Source organism: Myxocyprinus asiaticus, chromosome 6 (genome assembly GCF_019703515.2).
Source record: "Myxocyprinus asiaticus isolate MX2 ecotype Aquarium Trade chromosome 6, UBuf_Myxa_2, whole genome shotgun sequence".
Lineage (NCBI taxonomy): Eukaryota > Metazoa > Chordata > Actinopteri > Cypriniformes > Catostomidae > Myxocyprinus > Myxocyprinus asiaticus.
The window spans coordinates 8,978,047-9,003,056 of NC_059349.1; the positions used below are offsets into that span (position 1 = coordinate 8,978,047).

At 37.3% G+C, this 25,010-nt stretch overlaps 1 long non-coding RNA gene across 1 annotated transcript; it reads left to right on the forward strand.

The window, feature by feature from the left end:
* The first annotated feature begins 686 nt into the window (after positions 1–686).
* Positions 687–22,296, forward strand: LOC127442275 (uncharacterized). The gene is made up of 3 exons (XR_007897466.1): positions 687–751; positions 2,616–2,840; positions 18,918–22,296. It is a non-coding gene; the product is annotated as an uncharacterized LOC127442275 (long non-coding RNA).
* Positions 22,297–25,010: the final 2,714 nt, after the last annotated feature.

Consider the following 25,010-nt stretch of genomic DNA (forward strand, 5'->3'; position numbering starts at 1 on the left):
TACTTGTGTTATATTTGCTCAAAACCCTGCATGTGGAATTTAAATGCTCCAAGAGTGCAAGCAATAAAACACAGATCTCACCCAACGAAACCCATCTTCAGACTATTAAAAATAGCACAGCAATAAAAAAGATTTTTTTGGGGTATTTCAAAGGCACACAGAGTGCACCACAAGTAACAGCAATTGTATTAACAGTATTAATATTAGGCAAAGAAAAACACTTATGATCCGTAAAGTTGTTTAGGAAAAAAGTGATACAAAGACAAGATGCCGCAATATATATTAAAGATATAGAGAACTCACGTAAGATTAAATGCAAAAGCAAATCATATATTGAATTATGTAGACAATAATATGAAGACAATCCACATAAGATCAGATAATTTTTTTAAAAAGGGGATGCAAGGCAGTGATGCAGCAATATCATTGTCAATATCTTGTCAATAATAGCAATATCAATATCTTAACATCATGATGTTAAGAGAACCCATTTGCAAATTTTCCTTCCAGTTTTTAAGGCATTTCATGCAAATTAAATACACACTTGATTTCTTCCTCGAGTTACTTCAGCATTTAATGTCAGTGGTGAACATCTTTCTGTGCTTTAGCGCCATCAGTTGCTCTGGTACTGGTAACTGCAATGGCTTCTGACACGTGATCTAAAGCTTATATATTATTGGTAAGGGCTTTCGACACACTCACTGTAAAAGAAGCCTCGCTTTGTTTGATTCGGCGTGAATGTTCGCTCCAGGTGAGAGTGGCTAATTAGGAATTCATTATTTCGGTTCAAAATGTTGATCGCGGCGAGAAATCATACCGAACATTTTTGCGTTTGGTGTGCAAAGCCCTTAATTTGTGCATATTATGACTGCGTGTAGCGCAGTGGCGGATTTAGACATGGGTGACGTGGGCAGTTGCCCAGGGCGGCATCTTGCGGGGGGGCAGCACGAGGCACACACACAGACCCCCCCCCCCCCCCACCCCATCAACAACTTTGGTGGCGTGTTGAAGCGGGTTTCGCCCAGGGTGCCATACAAGCTAGAACTGGTGTAGCGTGTTAGCATATTAGCATCATATATTCAGAATCTAAACAAGACAAATTAAACATTTTCTACTGCATATACATTACTTTAAATCATCATTGAGTGGTTAAAACAGTTTATTTTACTGACCTCATGTGAATTCTACTCTATAGAATGAAGCATAAAGTCATTGATAACACATTTTACTGTCACGTTAGTTAAGGTTTACATGCGGCGTCTTCATATTTAAATGTAAACGCCTCCCACAGCGGTGTGGCGGGTGTCTGAACGTTCACAAACAGTATACCGTTGCTCAGCTATTTAGAACTTCTTTTGACCCCTGAACGAAGAACGCAGAAGAACTTCTCCGGAAGTATATAGGGGCTTTTAAGATGGGATAGAAGAAAGTATTTTAACACTGAAAAAGTTACATCAGCTTTAAAAACTGAAAAAGCTATTTAAATTGTGATTTTGATAGTTTGCTTTGAATGCAAACACATGCTAGTGTAGCGGTTTTATTGTCCATCAGAATGTTTTAGATCCTTGTCATCCATTCAGAGAGTGGGAACGTCTTACCACCCTCTTGTTAAAGTTTTTAAACATTTCTTGCATGCACCCTAACCCACAATATCATACAGACGATAGCTGGCTGAAAAATTAGAGAGGTTTGAGCAGCAGCAGGGACTGTCTGTGCTAGATTAAAAATCACATACAGCATTTGTCTGGTCTCAATTTCAGAGACGCAGTTCAAACGCAGTCACTTATGTATGCTTCCTTTTTATAGGGACAATTTCAAAAAGCCCACTTTACCTGAACAGACAACTAAATACAGCCTGATCTCATGACAATTACGTGACAACATTTTTGATTAATTATATTATATGGTTCATTACATGTCTCATGGCAGTTCCGAGGTGAAATGTCCACTGTGTGTACATTATACTAAGGGCATTGCTAGGTGGTTGCTTACTGGTCCTAGTCAAAAGAGCCCATACCTAAGACTTTTTGATAATCTAGTCTCTAGATATGGCTCAGGTCCCTCCTTCAATGTAACCCCTTTAAGTATCATTCATGTCCATAGCACAAACGGTGCAAGTTACACACTGAAGTTTAATACTGAGTATCATGGGTTTGTTCAAATCTCTAACACTCCATATGAGCAATAGTAACAGTGATGTTTGCCTTAGCAAGCACCACCAATGATTCACAGGACAGAAAAAAATGAAATAATGAGATGATCATATAAATGTTGTGCCTATAAGCGAAAAGGAACGGATCATTAGTGGCGGTACGGTTTCAAATTGTTTTGTTTCTTTGTTGTGGGCTCACTTTTATGAATGTCTCTTTCTCTGTGTAAACCACACTGTGGCAGAACTCTCAGTTGATTTAACAGCAGCGCTGCTTTGCTCAATGCACCATTACCATTTCAATTTGACTATAGTTGCTTTAACTTGCCATAAATAAGAGAAAACAAAGATTCTCAGAGAACAGCAACCCATCCCTTACATATGTGACTCAGACCTACAGTGAAAGAGCTCGACTGAGAGAACGAGCACACACAAGAAAGTAGTACAATTTTATCTCTCTCTGCAGGAGTACAGAGCTGCAGTCGAGCAGCAGGCCATGCTGTAAAACAGCGAGGCCATCAGCAGGTCCCCTGGGTGGTCCTCTCTCACATGAAGCAAGGGTGGGTCGTGATCGCACATGCCCAAGAAGCCATCGCCGTCACAGCCTCTCTATTCTTGGTTGGAGCTAAAAAAAGAAAAGCCAGGAACGGTGTGCTGTAAAGTCATGGTGGTCTCACTCTGCCACCCCCAGGTACAGCCCCAGGATGTTGTGGGATGAAATATAAGCTGCTTTAAAATGATTGACAATGTTTTGTCGCACCAATTTTTTTCAGCTCACATTCTTTGACCTTAAAAATGCTGTTAGTAACTTGTAGTTTTGACTTTAGAAGATTTGATTTTAGGTGTTCCCTCACTAGGTGTCTTCTTCTGTGTCAGTGGTTTTATGATCATAGTATAAATAAGAAACAGTATTGTCTTTCTCAGTAGTTCTTAACTGGCTTTGCTTCAGGACAAAGATTCTACACTGGACACAGCACCAAAATTGTTAACCATACAGAAGTACACAAAAATGTCCTTCAAATCAAACATTAATCTTTATTGATATTACTATAAGCTGCATAGGCCAACACGATCTCATGAGTATTTGTATGGTTCTAGCACATGTGCAGGAAAGTTTTTAACATACCTCTCTATTGCAACATCCAACCAGAAAATCAATGTTGTGGTGGTGATCTTGCGTTTGTTTCTTGTGTTTGTTCTTCTTCTTCTCTTTCATGGCGGTTGGCAAAACAAGCTTAACGTGCCTTACCGTCTCCTACTAAATGGTCGTGACATTGCTCGAAAGAGCTTTGAGGTGTTCAGCTCTGGCCTGATAAAATTCTATGGTTATATCGGCCCTTAGCGGTTTAGAGCTGCTAATGACTAATCCATGTGGTAACTGCAGTGGTACTAAGCCTATTCTGGTTGAGTACCTACTGTACAATATTGACGTACTGACAGCATCTAAAATGTAATAATTTTGCATAGAACTACTTTAGAGACGTGCAAATGTTTATGAATCCTTTTTGAATCCATGAATATTGAATTAATCGGTTGTTTTTAATGCATTTATAATAAATGACATTGATTAAATGTTCCATGCTATCACATGTATTTAACACAGTTAATGCATTTACATTATTTGGCATTATAATGTTTAAATTCTGTTCTGTATTATTTCTGATACCATATTCAACTCTTTCAAAATGTTTGTATCACAATGGCCAAGACTAAAGCGAATTAAAAAAATATATATATATATTGTTAAAAAAAGTGGTTATATTTAGGAGTGAGGTTAAGGGATCTAAAATATCTATAAAGCAGTAAAAATGTAACTATACAAATATATTTAGAATATAACAGATTCATAAATACATTTTTGTGTTTCTAAAGCTGTAGCTATGAAAAAAAAAAAAATAATAATTGTAGATGCAGTCAATACGTCCATATTGTAAGTTTCAACGTCTATCCGAATGTACAAAAACGTAGAGTACGTTTAAATGTTACATATGAATACTGAATAATGAGATCAGACTGGATATGCAAAAAATCAAGTCACTTGATTTTGATGGTTTCATGCTCTCAGCAGCTAAAATGTCACTGCATTGTGGTTAGCACAAACAATGTTTATAATATATTTTACCTTGCGCAGTTTTGTTCAATCTTTTCAAGGATGAGGGCATGTCAGGCAACCTGTCCATGTTGACAAATCTGCTGAATTTGGCTAACTTGTGACAAATTAATTAGCACCAATATAAAGTGAGTTTTATTGGAGGAACAGCCAACCACAACAACAAAATATATGGAAAGAGTTTTCTCCTGCTTCATAAAAGTCTATTTATTTAGCTATTCTAACTATGCCCAATTATATGGTTAGTTGCATTAAATTATTAGCAGCTATTTTCTTTACAAAATACTGTTGTAACTGCAGTCATGAGAAATGTTTTGTAAGACAAACATCAGTATTACAATTGGTCATAATTAAAGTTAGGGATTTGGACAAACAACCATGTCTCTTAGGATTAAGTTTTGATATCCCACACAATTTGTGCTGCGGATGTGAATGATCAAATTATGCAGCTTGTTGAGGATAGGTGTCCTCTTTTAAGCGATCAGACTTTTCACCTGACAGAAAATAATGCGAACAAACAAATCCCATAGACTGAAGGAGGTAGTCAAACCATATCTAGTGACCAGAATGTCATAGGATGGACTGTTTTAATTGGGTCATTAAATAAGCAACCACGATGTTACCACCCAGGACATTCTAGCAACTGCATAGCAATGTCATGGCATTGTGGTGGCAAGTTTTACACAGGAAAGCACCAGTCACATTCTTTTCAGAAAATGTAAAAATCTAGTTTTTAGTTCTACGATATTTTGGTGGAAACTATGGTTACCATTGCACATTTTGTTAGGGAAGGTTGTTTGAAACACAGAATGTGTAACTAATTTGATTTCCCACGTTAAAAGACTCAACCAATGCAGAACATGACCTAACATTGTTCACAATGGTCCATTAGAACTGTTTTGATGAATAAACTGACATTAGATGAGTGATTTCATAATGAAAGCCAGTGACTAAAAAACTCTTGCCAAACAACAGTTTACTTTCTGTTGAATGAGAACAAAAGCATTGACAATGAACATTTGTACAGATTGAGAAAGAATCATGCCATTCTGTGACAAGCTTGCTGCCAGACCGTGTCTTATCAGGAATCTGGTCCGTTATGAATCAGTTGTGCAATGTGTACACAGCAGTGTTTGGTCTGCTTGTGCGACAGAGGAGCCGCTGCTGTTAACAGATAGGAAACAATCATCAGCCCTCTCTAAACAACAAAGCCATGCCTTGTACATTGTTTTGTTATGAATTCTTCTCTGTGATATATGATAAGTGAACAAGGACATGTAACTGCCAAATGATTTATGATTTCAAGCTTTTTTGTCTGGAGACTGAGGATAAGTATAACATTTTTAAATACTAGAAATCTAAACTGTAGAGTTGAGGTGCGTCCCAAACCGCACACTTCTGCACTACGTCATTTTGAAGTGTAAGTAGTGCGAGTAGTATGTTTACACTGAAAATGCAAAAAAAAAAAAAAAAAAAAAAGAAGAAGAAGAAAAAAAAAGAAGTGTACTACAAGTACCCAGATGATGCACTTATTCAACCATCAAAACAGAGTGTGGAATGTTGGACGATTTATGCACGCGGCTTGCCATACATACCAGAAGTGACGGAGTTACCGGCAGCAATGGTAATCTGGCAAAACAATTGTAAATAATGGAGAATATGTTAAATGCTTTACCATCATACCGTGCTGTGTGAATATGTATATTATTGAGATATAAGTGTTCAACTGAGGGTGGATAGCGCGCTAAATCTAGCAGCAACACAATGCTTGGGTTTGAAACGTCACTTCCGTCAGCTGTTAAACGGCGAATGCTTCCGTGTAGTAAAAAAACGTTTGTGTTCCATTTGGGATGATAATACACTTTGAAAATTCATACACTACATGGCATAGTACATTTGTAAGTGCATAGTGTATTGAGTGTTGTTTGGGACACAGCTAAGATCTCCCTACACTCTCAAACTACTTATATATTTGTAAATATCTGAATATTTTGCAAAAACTTTTTTTTTCCATAAAATATTGTTTGATCTTGAAGGTTAATACTTTTTAGTGTGAGAGTTGTCTGTATTTTAGTAAGTATGTAAGTATATTTTTTATATTCTTAAATTATTCACCTGTTGCCCAAATTTATGGCCTAGTTTTAACATGAAAAATTAAAATAAAATAAAAAATAAAAATTGCATAATATAGAGCAACTAAAAAAACTTTCTGTCTCTAGTTCTGTCTTCAGTAATGGTTAAATCAGGAAAAACGGGCCTGAAACTGTCTAACTCTTTCTTGACTAAACTAAAATCCTCCTGTATAGATGTTAGGAGATATTAGACAGAATGTACAAGTTTGAAACAGAGTGACTGAATGAACACATGTACTTTCATTTTTGGGTGAACTATTTCTTTAACCATGAAATATACAAATCTTGTACTTTTACAAGTCCAGCAGAGAATGAAAGCAGAACTACAACATAACCAGACAGACATCCCGAGAGTTGTTTTATGTGAAGCACTCTAAGACACTAATCAAACAAGATTTTTGGACTTCAAATTCCCATTGAAATGCACTGAAGTGAAGAAGTCTTCATAATAAAAAGTAAAAATGAAAAGTAAGCTTTGATTCTCCACTTGCCACAAATCAGTATTTCTATACAGCATCTATGAGCTTGATAATATGCAGTTACTGTATCTTTTTCTGCAAGGTTTGGGTGCAGATAGAGTGATTCACTTTATGACTTTATAATTTCTGTTCCTTTTTACCTCTTGTTTGGGTGTTCATGTCGGTATGCATATTTAAAATTAGAATGATATTATTTGTGTAAAAACTGTTTTTCTAACAGCTTAGCGTTAATCTGAATAAGGTACAAACACCAATAGAAGATTGACCCTTTGCTACAGTAAGTTCTACCCCTTTGGTTACTTTTGCTCACTTAGACGTGCAAGAACATCCCAAAAATAGTAAAAACTGAATGGATATTATTCTTAGGTGGGCAGGAATGAAGTGTGAAATTGTAAGGCAATTATCTGCCGTTTATCTTTAAAAAAATTGTTCAGTTATGCAGTAACATGATTAAAAACGGCAGAGACTGCAAATCAGAATGACAGCAAATCAGTGAAAGGAGAAAAGACTCATTTGACAGATATTACAACTGATAAAATTACTGTAAGTGAACAAACCTGTTCCTAATATTTCTAAAACATACTATGGTCCAGTGAACTCTTTAGTTACTGTCAACTCTACTATAAACTAAATCAAGTTAACGACATAAATTAATTCACATTAACTTATTAGCATTAAATTACCTTGCAGTAAATGTATGTGTCCTTACTGAATATATATGTTCATTTGATAATAAGGGTCACAGCATGCATATCTCAATATTTATTTGAAGATTTGGAAAGGGGTAAAATACCATGTGAGTACATTGTGTCGTTATTCGAAGTGCCCCGGCAGCAAAATTGTACCTTATTTTGGGATTTCTATAAAGAAAAACAACTTCACGAATGCTTCTGTGTTTTGTATTTTTGTTATTAAAGTGTGTCAAAACAAACAGTAACTGTTAGTATTCAGTACAGAAATCTGATATATGTATATTTATGAACATATACCTGTATATAAAATTATAATTGAGCATATTGCATATTCAAATTCCACTAGTATTTTGGATAATATATGTTCCCTTTCAAATTGATATCTTCGACCCTGCATCATTAGCTGCTGTGGGAGCTTCTCGCAGTGGTGGTGAGCTTGAAACTCTATACCATCACTGTAATTTGATTGGCTGGTGATGCTTGGTGCTCCACTCGTCATCGTGGGCAAATAAGCTACAGCCCAGCAGCACACAATCAGAATTTTCCTCTTTCAGGGTTGTGTAGACATCTCTCATGCTCTGGAACCATAAACCAAAGCTTCGATGTTCTAATTTGCACCTGGTAAGAGAGTGATCCTCTTTCTTCTCCATGTGTGCTCCAGCAAAGAAAAGCGTATCCTTAAAACACTTCTGTGTTGCAAGTTTGTTTACATTGTGCTTCTGTTAACTGTGTTAAACAAGCTAAAAGAGCACCATTTGATAAAACAAGCCTTTTTAAAGACGATAATGTGTTGCAAGTGTTTTCCACCTTGTGAGCGATATACAGTATTCCTATGTCCAGCGGACATGAGCACTGTCTTTTATGCTTTAGCCAAGTTCACACTGAAGCAGCAATCATGGGGTCAGATTGCGTTCATTGTGAACGCATTAAGCTTTGGAGCTGCGTTTGCAGCTTTTTTTTTTTTTTTTTGAGAAAGTTGAAGCTGGTCCACCTTCATACAGCTTCCCTCCTTCTGTGCCTCCCAATGGAACACATGAAGGAGGAGCATCCAACTTGTTGGGTAAAGCCTACACTTCGGCAGGTCAGACTGGTGCAGCTCTGCACACCATGGCGATGTTGCAGGCTTACCAGGCAGATCTGCTGAAGGACTTAGATAAGAACGGGCCACCAAGAGTACTGCCCAGACCATCTGCCCACATCTATGGGTAGCCTTGTGTCCATTGCGTGCTATATCTGGCTCAATTTGTCATATCTGAGTGAAAAGGACAAGGCTGTCTTGCTTGATGCCCTTGTGTGTCAGCAAGGCCTCTTTGGTGATGCTATTGATGTTTTCACTGAGAGGTTTCAATTGGCCAAGAAGCAATCGCTGGCCTACAGACAGCTCTGTAGCCCAGCTGGTTCACTCGCTCTGTTCCTCGGGGCAGCACCCAGCCAAACAGAGTGCTACCAGCACTAACCTTGTTCCTTTCCGAGGGGTGTCAGATCCACCGGTGAGGAAGCAACCCCAGCAGTTTGGACGCAAGTGGAAGGTGCTGCTTCCCGGACCTCATTCCAGCAGTAAAGTTCTTTCTGGGTGGGCCTAGCATTCCTGATGGTTTGGCACTTACGAAGTGGGGTCATATGCACATGACTAGTCCACTCCGGCTCCGAAGAAGGCTCAGAACTCTTCTCTGTGTCCATGCAAAAAAATCTCTCACTCTCCTTATGGTTATCTAGCTGGGTGTTAAACAGAGTCCAAAGAGAATATGTGCTTCAGTTCACGAGGCGACCACCTTGCTTCAATGGCATCCTCTCCTCCACCCTACAGGTGCAGGATGCGCCAATTCTGTGCTCAGATGTACACAATCTCCTAGCCAAAGATGCGATAGGTGAAAAACAGAAAGGCTTTTACAGATGTTAATTTCTGATCACCTAAAAGTGCGGTGGGTTGTGAACCATACTGGACTTGAGACCATTGAATCAGACACTCAGGAGGTCTCTGTTCAAGATGGTGACTCAGGGACATATCCTGTCTCATCTTTGGACTGGTTTGTATCAATTGACCTGAAAGATATATATTTTCATGTACAGATTACCCCTCGACACAGGCTGTTCTTGAGATTTGCCTTCCAGGAGACTACATTCCAGTTCAAGGTCCTACCCTTTGGGTTATCCCTGGCTCCTTGCACATTAATGAAATGTGTCATTGCGATACTTGCTCCACTAAAACTTAGGGGCATCCTTGAAAATTGGCTACTGCTACCTCAATCAGAGGCACAGGCACACGAGCAAAGGGATCTGTTGCTCGTGCATTTGGAGCAGATGGGCCTCAAGGTCAATTGGACAAAGAGCCGACTGACATGGTCGACATGGTTACCGTCGCCTACCAGTGACACAACGTTTTTTAACCATGCTAGCCATTTGGAGGATAACCGATTTTTATCTGAAAGGTGTCACACTTGCCAAGATGGGCAGAGTTGCAAAAAAAGAGAAAAAAAAAATGAATGTGTCCAACACAGGCTGGGGAGCCCTGTGCGACAAACGTCCGGCATTTGGCACCTGGACAGGTGCACAAACTGCGTTGCACATAAATCGCCTGAAACTGCTAGCAGTCCTCTTGGCTCTGAAAGCCTTTCAATCAGATGTGCAAGGGTCTTACGTTCTGATCCATTCGGACAACACAGCAGTTGTGGCATATAAAAATCGCCAAAGAGGAGTGTGGTCATGGCTAATGCTGAACCTAGCAGACCAAATTATCCTCTGGAGTGAATCATGTCTTCTGTTGATACGTGCAATGCATGTTCTCGGCTACCTGAACAGTAGATAAGATTTACTCTTTTGTCAGGGTGTCAGGGTGTCAGGAGATGGACCTGTTTGCCTCCCCGGACACCATGCATTGTCGCCTCTGGTACTCCATGACACAAGCTCCACTAGGCTTGGATGCCTTAGCTCACAGTGGCCCCTGGTTTGCTTACTACATCAAGTATTGTGCAAGATATAGGAAGACAAGGAAACAATTATATTAGTTGAGCCGAAATGGCCCAACAACCACTGGTTCTCAAAGGTGGTAGAGCTGTTGGATGCTCCACCCTGGGAAATTCCTTTGAGGAGGACTCTGTTCTCACAAAATTGAGGCACAAACTGGCATCCTCAGCCAGAGCTGTGGATACTGCATGTCTGGCCTCTGAATGGCGCTCGTCTGGCACAATAGTGCTGTGGCAACTGGTGCTAGGTACCATACAACAGGCCAGAGACCCCTCAACAAGGTGGCTGTATGCCTTAACATTGTGACTTTTTGGCGATTGGTGTTCCTCCCATGGTGAGGACCCTTTGCAAGGCATACAATGTCCCATGGGTTTTAAAGCTCATACCACCAGGAGTATGGTTTCCTCCTGTTATGGGCAAAGGGTGTGTCACTAGAACACATATGTCTGGCTGCAGTTTGGGCTTCCCCTAACACCTTTGCCAGGTTTTATAACCTGCTTGTATCTTCCCTCTCCTCCCAGATTTTTACAGAAGCAGAGGGTTAATTATCCAATGATCACTGACTAGTTGATTTGTTTTGTTGTATTGTGTGTTAGATCTAAAACTGTATAAATCAAAAGTCTGTAAAACTCTTTTCCCACTAAGGTGGATGAGAATATGCAAACAATGTTTCACTACCCTGTTGGCTAGTGTCATTGTACCAAAGCCCTTTGCCAGGCAATTGCCCTGCTCCCCAAAAATCCTTCTCACTAAGTGTAAAGATTTGTTGGGATATTGACCACTACCTGGTATGGCTTGTGTCTTTGTCTTGGCATCGAGCCATATGGTTTATTGTTCCTCCAGTTTCCTTCCTATTTTTGAATATGAAGGGGTGGTTATAGCAGTGCCTTTTACTACCCTATTGGCTAGTGGGCATTGCCCTATCCGTAGCATGCTGTTATGGTATACAGCACTACACGCTGGTCTCAACACCCATTTTCAAATGTTTTCAATTTGAAGCAAAGTGTTTCTCCACAAACGTTTGTATTTAATTATCACATTATTACTGCTTGCACTTACTTAAAGGAATAATTCATGCAAAAATTTCAATTCTGTCATCATTTATTCACACTCATGCCATCCCAGATGTGTATGACTTACTTTCTTCTGTAGAACACAAATTAAGAAAGAATATCTCAGTTCTGCAGGTCCATACAATGCAAGTGAATGGGTGCCAAAATTTGTATGGTCCAAAAAGCACATAAAGGTAGCATAAAAGTAATCCATAAGACTCCAGTGGTTAAATCCATATCTTCAGAAGTGAAGATTTGATAGGTGTGGGTATGAAACAGATCAATATTTAAGCCAGTTTTTGCTAGAAATTCTTCTCCCTGTCTTGTAGGGGGTGTATGCATGAAGAATGTGAATCACCAAAAACACAAGAAGAATGTGAAATTGAAAATTAAAGTGGAGATCAACTGAGCAGGGAGGAGAATTTATGTAAAAATTTACAAATGTTTATGTGTTTCTCACCCACACCAATCAGATCGCTTCTGAAGGTATTGATTTAACCACTGGAGTCATATTGATTACTTTTATGTGGACCTATGTGATTTGTAGAGCTTCAAAATTTTATGGACCTACAGAGCTGAGATATTCTTCTAAAAATCTTCATTTGTGTTCTGCTGAAGAAAGAAAGTCATACACATCTGAGATGACATGAGAGTGAGTAAATGATAAGAGAATTTTCATTTTTGGGTGAACTATCCCTTTTATTTGATGTTTTCCACACCAATTCTGTGAGACTCTCTCTGCTAAAATGCAGCTTTTTCTCAGACAGCTATGCCTGGCATTGTCTTTCCCTGAGGTAAAGTTTGGCTCCCCTCTTGTCTCTCTCGGAGGGAGGCAGAGAGATAGAGACAGGGAACAGAACCGAGATTACAGTTCATTATGGTTACCAAGTATACAGTTTATCTAACTACCAATACCAAATATTAGAATTTGAATATAATAGAGGCAAGTTTCATCATTTAACTTACCATCAGTTACCTATTTAATTATGGACTGAGCGTGACACCACGCACTGAATGCTCCGTTATCAAATGGAGTCTGCCAATGTGTGTGTTAATCTTTTCGTACCTGAGTTTCTCCCGTACTGACAGACCCCCCAGCATGAGTTCTTTAATGCTCGCTGTAAAAAAAAAAAAAAAAAAAAAAAACGTATACCTTACACTTCACAACAGATGCACTGGATGACAGATTAGATCACAGCAGGTGCACTGAAGTCAGATTATATCAAAAACATCGATTATAGAAAAGATGTGATTGCGAATGCGCTTGTCGGCTATGCATGCCGCCATATTGTTAACATGCAATGTAGCATGGGATTTTGAGTTCATGAAAGCATAGCAGTTTCTTAAAATCTAGCCCTTCCACTTTCCCAGCACCGGAAGTGGCTAGAATGTGTGACGGATGGAATCCGTTTGTATATTCTTTGTTTGGCGTGAGAAAACATGGCATTATCGCTGCATCAAAACAGTCACCTCTGACGGTAATGGCTTTAAACTTTTATTTAGTGATTGTTTGAACGTTTGTAACATGTCAAAATAAAGATATTGTGATGTTGAAAAGACTATTTGTGCAGCTGGTTCATTATGACAATCGATTCAGTACCTTTTTTTGCTGGTAAACAGCAGCAGGAATGCAGATCGCACCGGTTTGATCGCATGCCTCTGAACCCAGCCTAGTGTAATCACACCGGTTTGATAGCATGTGCGAAAGGGTTAATGCAAATAATTACTGGGTTTATGAATAATTATAAGACGTTGTGGGTTCTGCGCCTAAATACAATTATAGTAATTTGATTTAGTAATTTACAGTTTATACTGTAATCATTAGATAAAAAATAAATTTCCCATGATGCAATGCATATCACAGATAAATACTGTATGATTATATTTTAGTAATTTACTGGCCATTTTACAGTTATTGACCCTATAAAATACAGTAAGGGTTAACAGTGTTCATAACTCCTCTCTGAAGACATATATCTTGCACTGCAGTTTTCAGGGATTATTCAGCCAAAATCAAATTTGTTATATAATGTCTGCAATTCTAAAGACAAGAACCAGGTCAGGACATCCAATTTAGGCAGAAATCTTTCATTTCATAGCACTGATGTTTACAATACCATGTGAAGTTTTCATTCTGAGGGAAAAACTGTCTGGGAATCTAAATTGGGAGCTAGATTTGGAATAAAACATCCAAAAACTCTCTGGACCATTCTTGTTGTGCAGTTTAAGTAAGCATTTCTTTAAAATGGTGTATCAGACTTGTGAATTTTTAACTTAATTATTCAATATTAAATAAAAAACATAATGCATAACATGGAAATAGAAAGAGTAAGCTTACATTACAGTGTTAACTTGAATACAATTTTTAACCATCTTTTAAAATTTTGATTTAATCACACAGGATGAAATGTTTTAAAGTGAGACAAACCAACTAACACCAAAAAAAAAAAAAAAAGAAAAAAAACATCACATAATTCATCAAATCTGTCACTATTGCTTACTGTGATGTTAGTCCCATCAAAAATTATGACATTTCCTGGAGGATGATGGCATTAAGGAACTGGCTTTTGTTAGTTAAAGTGATATTACAAAACAATTAACAGGATGGAAAGTGATATGGTAACACTTTACATTAAGCGTTCCTTTGTTTAGGGTTAATAAAGGGGTTCATTAGTAACTAATAAGTACTTTACAAATACAGTTATAGCAACATGAGTAAAAAGGGCAAATTTCATCCAATACTTGCCAAATAGTCAGCATTTTAACTTACATGTTATACATGCTTAAAAAATACACTTATTCATAGGCCCCATTTCCATCTGGTATTAAGATGCATTTCGGGTGATCCGATCATATGTGGTCAGCCCTAAATACAGGTCTAAACAGGGTCTAAAAAGTTTTGTGATCGGAACACAGAAACCACATACGAATGTGGTCAAAAACATGTCTCCACATCGCATCTGAGGTGTAAATGCTAATCCGTCCTGAATGCATCACGGCCACAGCAAAACACCATTCCTCACCTGTCAATCAACCGCGGTGTTAAAACAAGAGCTAAAACTTTGCTGGTTATGAGAGGATTTAAAAGGAAATAACTGTCCGATCGGGAAATTAAAAAAAGTGGAGACATACACAATCACGAGAGCTTCACAGATCTTCTTTGGTGTGTCTGATATCAACACAGATGTCGAGCACGAACACCTTTAATACAGGTAATCTGCTAAAAAATTGATAATTCTGCTTGACATGTTGCTTTTGTGCTTAGATTAAATTTCAACCGCATCTGGGAGAAAGAGCGCGCCATTTTTTATTTTTTTTGTGCTTTCTTTGTCTATTTTAACTTTGTTGTGCTTCAGTATCATGCAGTAACACAATGACATAGTGATTGATGTATGTTGTCATGAAACAGAGACCCTCCCCTCCAATTCCAAACACAAGTGGTCACAGGAGACTCATTTAAACGACCAGGTATAAACAGCCATGTGTCTCACCTGACCACAAGTGATCGGATCACCCGAAACGCATCGTAATACCAAGTGAAAATGGGGCCATACTTATTTTAATCAAAACCATAAAATGCACTAATTTATGATTTATGTTACAATGTAGAAAAATAGATAATTGAAGTGAGATTAAAAGGAGAGATTATGTTATTTTGCAGCTGTCTGCTTTGTGTTTATATTCATTACTGTAATATCTTGACTTGTGTTGTCACTTTCCTTGTCACAGTGATGTCAAAAGAATGGTGCTGCTTTGAGTGCTGTCCCAACTTAACTAAAGTCCTCTGCAAAAGCACTTTTCAGGTCTTTATCCTCATTCACAGCATATATCATATAATAAAGCCTCATGACCATTTAACCATACTGAACTTTATGTACATTGGATTCTAATGTTGGCAACTCCTAATAAGTGCTTCATACATGTCCAAAATCCATTGAGGTTCATTTTCATAGGTTACTAATGTTGAATAAGTGTTATTAAGCATTTATAAAATGTGAGGTAAAATGGCTCACTTTTTGGCAGGTATTGCATGTTGTTATAACCGCATATAAAAAAATTATATTGCTTTTGCAAATAAATTATTAGTCAATAATGAACCCATTTATGAATGTAAAGCATTATGAGTGATGTTGAGAACATTGGAAAAATTACAGATCTATTACCAATTTAAACAATATTCAAATGAAAAAAATAAATAAATAAAAAACATTTTAAAACAATCTGATAAGAGAACAGGGAAAATATAGAAATATCTGGAATCTTTCTTGATAAATTGCCAGTTTTTTATTTTAGAAATGGCGTAAAAAAGTTTTAAAATTATTGAAAATTCACTCCTTTGTTAACTGAACATAGTGTTAAAATAAAACTCATATACAGTGATAAGAAAAAAGTATGTGAACCCTTTGGAATTACCTGCATTTATATATAAATGTATCTTAAAATCTGGTTTGATCTTCATCTAAGTTACAATAATGAACAAACACAATCTGTTTCAACTAATAACACACAAATTATTGTATTGTTCTTGTACATACTGAATACATCATTCAAACATTCACAGTGTAGGCTGAAAAAAGTATGGGAACCCCTAGGCTAATGACGTCAACAAAAGCATCCAATTTATGATGCGAGACTGGAGGTGTGGGTTAGATATACTTTGACTTATAAAAAGCACTCAAAAGTTTTAGTTTGCTATACACAAGAAGCATCTGCTGACATGGACCATGCCTTGCAGAAAAAGAGATCTCAGAAAACCAACGATCAAGAATTGTTGCTTTGCATAAAGTGGGAAAGGGTTACAAAGTTATCTTGAAAAGCTTAGATATTCATTTTTCCACAGTTAGACAAACTGTATACAGTATAAATGGAGGCAATTTAATACTGTGGCTACTCTCCCTAGAAGTGGCCGTCCAGTCAAGATGAATCAAAGGGCACACTGCAGAATGCTCAGTGAGGTAAAAAAGAACCTTGAGTGACAGCTAAAGACTTGAAGGAATTATTGGAACTGGATGACATCTCTGTTCATAAGTCTACAACACGGAAAACATTAAACAGGCATAGTGTCTATGGCAGGACACCACGAAGGAAAATGCTGCTTTCCAACAAAAACATTGCCGCATGCCTGAATTTTGCCAAAGACCACCTTGACACTCCACAACACTACTGGGAAAATGTTTTGTGGACTGATGAATCTAAGGTTTGACATAAAAAGGGCACCACATGCCAACATAAAAACATCATTCCAAAGTTAAAGTACGGTGGAGACAGCATCATGATTTGGGGATGCTTTGCTGCTTCAAGGCCTGGACCGTTTTCCATCATCGAGGGGAAAAATAAATTCCCAATTTATCAAGATATCCTACAGGATAATATCAGGGTGTCTATGTGCAAGCTGAAGCTCAGTAAATGACAGTAAACTGGGTGATGCAGCAGGACAATGACCCTAAACATTGAAGTAAATCCACTATAGAATGGCTTCAATAAAAATAAAATCCACCTTTTGGAGTGGCCCAGTCAGAGCCCAGACCTTAACCCAATAGAGATGCTGTGGAATGACCTCAAGAGAACCGTTCACACCAGACATCCTAAGAATATGACTGAGCTGAAGCAGTTCTGTAAGGAACAATGGTCCAAAATTCCTTCTGAATGTTGTGCAGCTACCGGAAATGCTTGGTTGAGGTTATTGCTGCCAAAGGAGAATCAACCAGTTATTAAATCCAAGGGTTCACTTCCTTTTTCCACAGCACTGTGAAGGTTTATTGGGGTATGTTCAATAAAGACATGAAAGATTATAGCTGTTTGTGTGTTGTTAGCTAAAGCACATTGTATTTGTCTATACTTGTGACTTTGAAGGTGAGATCACATTTTATAACCAGTTAATGTAGAAAACCAGCTAATTCACATACTTTTTTTGCCACTGTAATTTTCATCTTTTAAAATTCTAAGGTTAATATTTTATACAATATATTAAGACAAATGTTGGGGTCATGGCAATGTTAGAATGACCCTCTCCCCTCTCAAGATATACATCATACATTCCAGTTTTCAGGTGTTATTCTGGTCAAATCAAATATGTTTTATAATGTCTGCAATTCTGAAGACAAGAACCAGGTCACAACGTATAATCTCTGTGACGATTTCATTCTGAACAAAGAAAACTTGTCTGGGAACCTCAGTTGGAAGTCAGATTTGAAATAAAACATTCCAACAGTCTCTCAACGGAAACCTGTTCACTCAGATCTTTAAATATAAACCTTACATGCTTTGCTCTTGTTCACCTGATGGTTTTATTTGGTGACTGTGGTCTCTCCCCTGCTGTATATAATTAGCCTGAGGAACATTAAACGTGCTACCGTCACGCCGTGTCATCTGGATTTAATTGCGCCCGCTACTAAGTCACTAAATCTGGGGCATGTTGAGTATCTTTTTTTTAGTTAACCAGTCTAGTCAATTAAAACAAATGAAACTGGAAATATGTAGAGAAGTAACTTTTGGATGGCAGAAGCAAAAGCATGTTGAACATCAATGTGTGCTACCGTACTACAGAAGCCGATGAGATCATGTTGAAGGGCATAATCTAATTCTATTCACTATATGGCTGTTTGAAATGGAAGATTGCATGCTGTAGTCTATACTGCATACTGCCTAGTATTTTTAAAGTGAACAAATGAAATCAAAATGGACTCTATTCGCTTTCTTAAAATATGCAGATGTACACAAATATATATGTAGTTTGAGAATGCAGGGAGACCAAGTCAATTGCATCATTTACAGTGCATAATGGGAGTGGCCGGTCGCCACAGAGCTCTTTTGGCACATTTTGTTTGCTGTGATTCTCTGATTGGTGGATTGTTTTTCTTCAGGATAATGGATAGTGTAGTTCTTCACCAGGAATTCCACTATTAAACACAATATTTTTTAAATGAAGTTAAAATAACACAGACTAGTGGCTTAGACAGAAGCAGACCATCAATTAACAACCTTAGAATTCACGGTAGGTCTGTCTTTAAAGGTTTATAAGTTATCGTCAATAACCAGTTCCTCTTTGGAGAAAATTAAAAGGACTTCTGGAACCATACTGTTGCGCTCTATTGTTTCTCTCCCTCAATGTTAATCTATGGGATTTTGTTCACTGGTTTTATAGTCCACCAGGCTAAAATCTTATCTCTTATTGTTTAGAAAAGTAATAGCATGCCTCTCCACTGCACAAACAGTGTGGGATGAGTTATTCTGCACTGAAGGTTAATTCATACTGGGGAATTCTGAGGAAGCACAACTAAAAATAGTATGAGTAGTATGGTAGTATGCTATTCTGAACATTGCCTGTTTTTCTCCTTAGTTCCTCTTAGCCCAAGCCCACCGGCGCCCTCTCTGGTCATCTGCAGCACCTCAGCTCAATCTGAATGAGAAATGAAATTCCCTTTTCAGTGTGGGTGACCCATGGATTCAGGGGCTAGTGCGTGAGGAATGCTGGCCTCTCAGTGTGTGGGATATTTCAGTTGCCACGAACATTTCCAAAACACACAGTCAATCAGCATTTAAAAGTGAAACTCGCTCTTCCTTCTCTTGCAATTTCTCCCTGAAGCGAAATATATTTGAAGAGTGAACTGCTCCCAGGTTTTATTTTGACACGTGTTGATGAATCGAAGGAAGGGCCGCTCTGTTTCCTATCAGACTGGGGCTCCTTCGAAAGAGGCATCATGCTGGGTTAATCTTAACACAAAACATCCCCCTCACCAGCTCAAAATCTTTAACTTTCTTTTGAACATAATCACACCAATGGGTGCCAGACTCAAGCATAGTGATATAAAAGCTACATAAAACAAATGTTGATCATTAATCTGTTTGACTTTATTTATTTGTTTCACATCAAAGCTAATGATTATTTCACAGGAGACAAAGCTTGTGGGAATCATCGACAATGACACATAACCCGTGAGATCATTCATATAAACATGGCTTTTTGATTTCACAGCATCCACAGCTGGAGTTGGGCTGAAGTAGATTGCAATGTTCTTGATCTGTGAGGTTCCAGTTAGGGCCCCCATGCTAAGATTAAGCCCAGGATCCTCTGGCTATTTCCCCTCTTTTCCCAATTTCAGTTGCAGAGTTCTTGGTAACCACAGAAAGGATATTGCTGCTAGAAAAATTAAGTCAAATCTTTATTATAAAATCCTTGACATCCAGAGAACTGGTCACACCATGTTTAGTTTAAACAAAGAGGTTAATTATTTTTTTAATTTCATTTTTATTCTTTACAGTCTTAAACACAGGCTACTAAATGTTGTGACATATTGCTGAACGCCAGCTGCTAAACCTTTTGAGAAAATAGTCTATTGTTGCAGGGTAACACATAGAACACCGTGAACAATATTTTGTTCTAAATCTAAATAAAGTGGTTTTATTTGTCAAAAAATATTATTTATTATGACTGAATTAACCTGTATACATAAGTCTAAAAAAAAACAATAAAACAAAAGTGGTTTTTAAAGAAATAATTCACCTAAAATTTAACATTTTGCCTGTTTTGTTGTCTTTCAGCCATATTTGGCTAAATGTTCAACATAGTCTCATTACAATTTGTAATAATCCATACATGATGGTTTAATGCACTATGAACTAATATTAACTAACAATGAACAACTGTATTTTTATTAACTAAAATCAACAAATATTAATAAATGCTGTAAAAATATATTATTCATTGTTTGTTCATGATACCTAATGCATTAACTAATGTTAATGAATGGAACCTTATTGTAAAGTGTTACCATTATGTTTAGAGTTTGGGTAAGGGGTTACACTTTATGGCTAGGTTTAGGTTTTGGTTAGGGGTTAAACTGATAAATCGTAACTGCATCGTTCGTTGGTTCCTTTAATTTTCTGTATGGGAGTAAAAGTCAGATTTTGTATACGAGCCAACTCAACTTCTTAAGATTTCGCCATCTCGTATGATTTCTAACGATTCCGCCACCTCGTATGACTTCTTGTGATTTCACTGTCTCATCTGAGTTCTTACGAATTGGCTATTTCATACGATTTCTTGCGATTTGTCATCTCGGATGATTTCTAACGATTTTGTAATCTCTCATGATTTCACCATCTCTTATGAGTTCTTACGATTTTGCCATCTCGTATGATTTCTTACGATTCCGTAATCTCTTATGATTTCACCATCTCTTATGAGTTCTTACGATTTTGCCATCTCGTATGATTTCTTGTGATTTAGTCATCTCTTATGATATCACCATCTGATTCACCATCACCACTGATTCGTTGGTTTCTATGAGAATAAAAGTCATACCTTTTCATGCAAGCCAAGTTGTACAATATCTTACGATTACTCTCCCATACAAATTATTATGAGTTATGATGACATTTTGTTGACATATTTAAATTTTTCATTACCTGAGGTAATGAAGCTGCCTAATAATTATGAACACCTTGATATAAGGCGTTAGTCACTTTAGCCACACCCTCCCTCATTACACAAATACATACCACCTGAAAATGATTGAATCCAATAAGCATTCAAGTTTATTTTGTTTGGAGTTGGAAAATGTGCATGGAAATAATAAGATCAGAATACTCACTTGCCTAATAACTGGGCATGCAGTGTACAAGTTCAATGTGTATGCAATTTGTGTTTTCACTGTATATAATGATCTGTCTAGGAAACCCCTAAAACATAATTTTTATTTTTTTTTAAGGAAAGCCAGACCACAACACAAATGCATTTAAGTGTGCCCATATCCTCTAGTTTGGGATGGTATTGGCTGTGGGGTAGAAACCATCTGATAATGTACTTGTTCCATCACAAAACACTGATGTTAGTCTTGTTCTGGTCTGAACTTGGCATGACCCTGGCCTGCCTCGCTGACAAAAGCGAGCCGGAGCAGTTGGGCAGGAGCCTCTCGGATCATAGGGGCCACATATCTTCCCCATTTCCCTGTTCCAGCATGGAATGGGACCCCTGACTCTTACTTAATCCTTCTTTAACCAGGACAGCAAAATTACAGACCACTGCACGGCAATGCCACTCAGATGCCGGAAATTACTGCAACCCGTTATGAGTTAACCAATCAATTAACAGACTGTCTGATCATTAAGTGTCTATCCAGTTAAAATGGCCAAGTGTTTGAAATTCAACACTTTTTTGTTTTTTTTTTGTTTATTTATCTGTCATGTGACATTTGTTAAACTGCATGCACATAAACTGCATTTATATGCTTATTTACCCATTAATGGTACATTTGTTTGGATTGTAGCTGTACCTAAAATGTATTCTGCTTATTTAAAGCTGAAGTGTGTATTTTATTTTTTATTAAAATAATTTCCCCTATCCCATTTATTATATAGAGGCTATATGTACTGTATAACTTATGTATTACTATAAGTAAGCCTTTATAGTATGTATTACTATAAGTAAGCCACTCGTAGGTTGATTTCCATGAAAACTATAAACAACTGTCTTCTTTGGTGATACAAAATTGCTCGTTTTTTTTTTTTTTTTTTTTTTTGAGCGGCCTTCTGTATTTTTCATTCCATAAAAATATTTCATTCTTTAAGACATAAGACCGTGTTTACATTTACCTAAGATAACTGCTTCTTCTTTTTTTTGTTTTTTTTTTGTTTTTCAGAAAACGACATTTTGAGATATAATGCAATCACAGCCGTTTTCTGTACGCCCATTAAGGGATTAAGAAAAAGCTATTTAACACACCTAAGTTTCTGTCAGAGAAAGTGGCTTATTCTGCCATATAAATCCATAACTGGCATTCTTATAGGTTTTTGAAAAGTATGCACGTATGTGCTCAAATGTGCCGGGGGAACCCCAGAGTATGACATAAGAGGGGAAACTTACTGAGCCGTATGTATATGAAGTAAAGAGAACACCAATTACACAGTACATACAAACACAGACGCCACTTTCGTGTCTTAAGCAGCTAATAAACGGCTTTCAGGCATCCATGTAAAAATGCTATTATTTGACATCCATTCAATCTCTGCTGAAATTATTACTCCACCACCTGCGTAACGTCATTAACAACAGCTCTATATTATTGAACCAACATGGTTCGAAATACGGATGTGTGACATAATTACTACGGTATTGTGAAACAGTTGTGACTAACTAGTTAAATTCTACAACAAAGCATTATACTATGATAGATAAGCAGTTAGTTATGTTGTACAGGAAACGCACGCCAGCAGACACAACAACATGAGTTTATCTGTTTTTTCTGGGAGAGTGTTTGAAAAAGCTGTTTGAAAAATATTTTTACTTTTGCAATTCTGTTTGGTGACGCTAGTAGACAAACAGTAGTCTGTAGTGTGCACTGAAGTGTGTAGTGAACTTACATGCTTCAGCTTTAAAGGTAAAGATGTATTTTTATTTTTCTAGGTCACCCCATTCAGATTTTTAATTTATTTTTATTTTTTATTCTATTTTCATTCCTTTTTCATTCTTGATTTCGGAAATTATAAAAATAATAATAATTTTAAAAAAAATGGTTGTGGAATAAATTAATCATTGGTGAAAATTATGCCTGTATGTGAAAGAAAATGCCTTTAATTAAAAAATTAGTGCACCTTTGTAAGCAAAAAAAAAAAAAAAAAATCTTGTCTGTTTCTTTCATCTACACTAGCAACTTTGAGAACTTGGCAGTGCGATACTGCTGATATTGTTGACTTTTGTATGACAAATTGCTTGCTCCTCATTTGTAAGTCGCTTTGGATAAAAGCATCTGCTAAATGACTAAATATAAATGTAAATGCACACAATATGTGCATTATTAGGTGAAAGTATATTTGTGAATTTTTTCAATGTTTAGTATAATGTGCTTACAATAGTATTTCTAATATTTTGTCAACTTTGGATTGGAGTTGTGATTGGATTATTTTTTCATGTAATATTTAATTAGGAAAACTTGATTGTTTTCAGTAATGACAGCTTTAGCGTTAAGAATGTAGAGGCTGTTTATTGACTTCACTGCAAAAATCATTATTTTACTGAGTATTTGTTACCTAGTTACAGTGGTAAACAGCTGCCACTTGTACTCATATTGATGACGTTTGGACCCAAATAAAATTGTGTGAACAGAGACCAGCAGGGTCAGTGGGAGGGGGAGGAAACTTGGGTTCAGTCCAAGCAATTGAGCCAAGTGTGAAAGCAACCTTTAAAAACACCTTCTGTTTGGCCAGATTTTGTTCGAAATTACATCACACCCATTCATTTTTCGCTGGAAGTACATTGCCACCTTTAGTGTCAGTACCTTTACTAAAAAGACCTTTAGTTGTGAAAAAGCTTCCCAAATTGCTGAGTAGCCAGTTACTACTGAAACAACAGGTCACTGAGAAACCACCAGAGCACCAAACTCTAACAAAGACCATAACAGTACTATTATTGCATCACTGGAGGAAGATTTTGTAAGTAAAAAAACGATTAGGACAGTCTACAGAGGAAATATTCAGATTAAAAGACAGGCAGCTACATTTCCTAGAAGTGGAGTCAAATATCAAGCCTCTGTCAGTGTCAGGGGTGTAACTCATTACCAAATGATTTACTCTATAGTTGTTAGCATATTGGGCAGATAGTGTCAACAGACCGGCTCATGTGTTTTCTCAGTTTTGTCTCTCATGAGAGCGATCACAGGTGTTAATGGCTTCGCCCGCATGACAGCTGCTACAGCCACACATCCTATTGAAGGAAGGCTAAAGTGTCAGAAATGTCAAAACAAAGAAACAGCCTCTTACAGGCCTCACTGAACTCAAAAGAGAGTTATCTGAGGGTGTAAAAAAACGCTGAATGCTGAATAAAGAAAAATTCACTATCTTGTTCTAATATGAGTGTGTTTTACTTTAAAGGGGAGACCGGGGTTAATTGTCACATGGGGAAGTACTATCTCAGTGAGTAAGTTTTTGGGGCAAAATTTTAGGGAGAAAATGTATATTTTCTCTAGCAGTCTATTTTGGTTCAGTGTTGGGGAGTAGTGAACTAAAAGTAGTGATGCTACTAACTTTATTTTTCAGTAGCATGACAGTAGCTCAGCTGTTGTCACCAAATAATTCCAGTAACAAGCTACATTTTCCAATGAATTGCACTGTAATGTCACAAAATGCTACTTTTGTCACACTGTATTGTGAACACATCAATGGAGTATACACAATTCATTGGAAAATGTAGCTTGTTACTGGATCTTTGATGACAACAGTTAAGCTACTGTCATGCTACTGAAAAATTAGGTTAGTAGCATCACTACTCCATTGATGTTCACAATACAGTGTGACAAAAGTAGCATTTTGTGACATTACAGTGCAATTCAGTAGTAGTAATCAAACATACTAACATAAACCGTCCTCTCTCTCATGTAGCTCTGAGAAAACCAAAACATTTAAGTAAATTGGTTCTTTTAGACAGTTCAAGTAAATT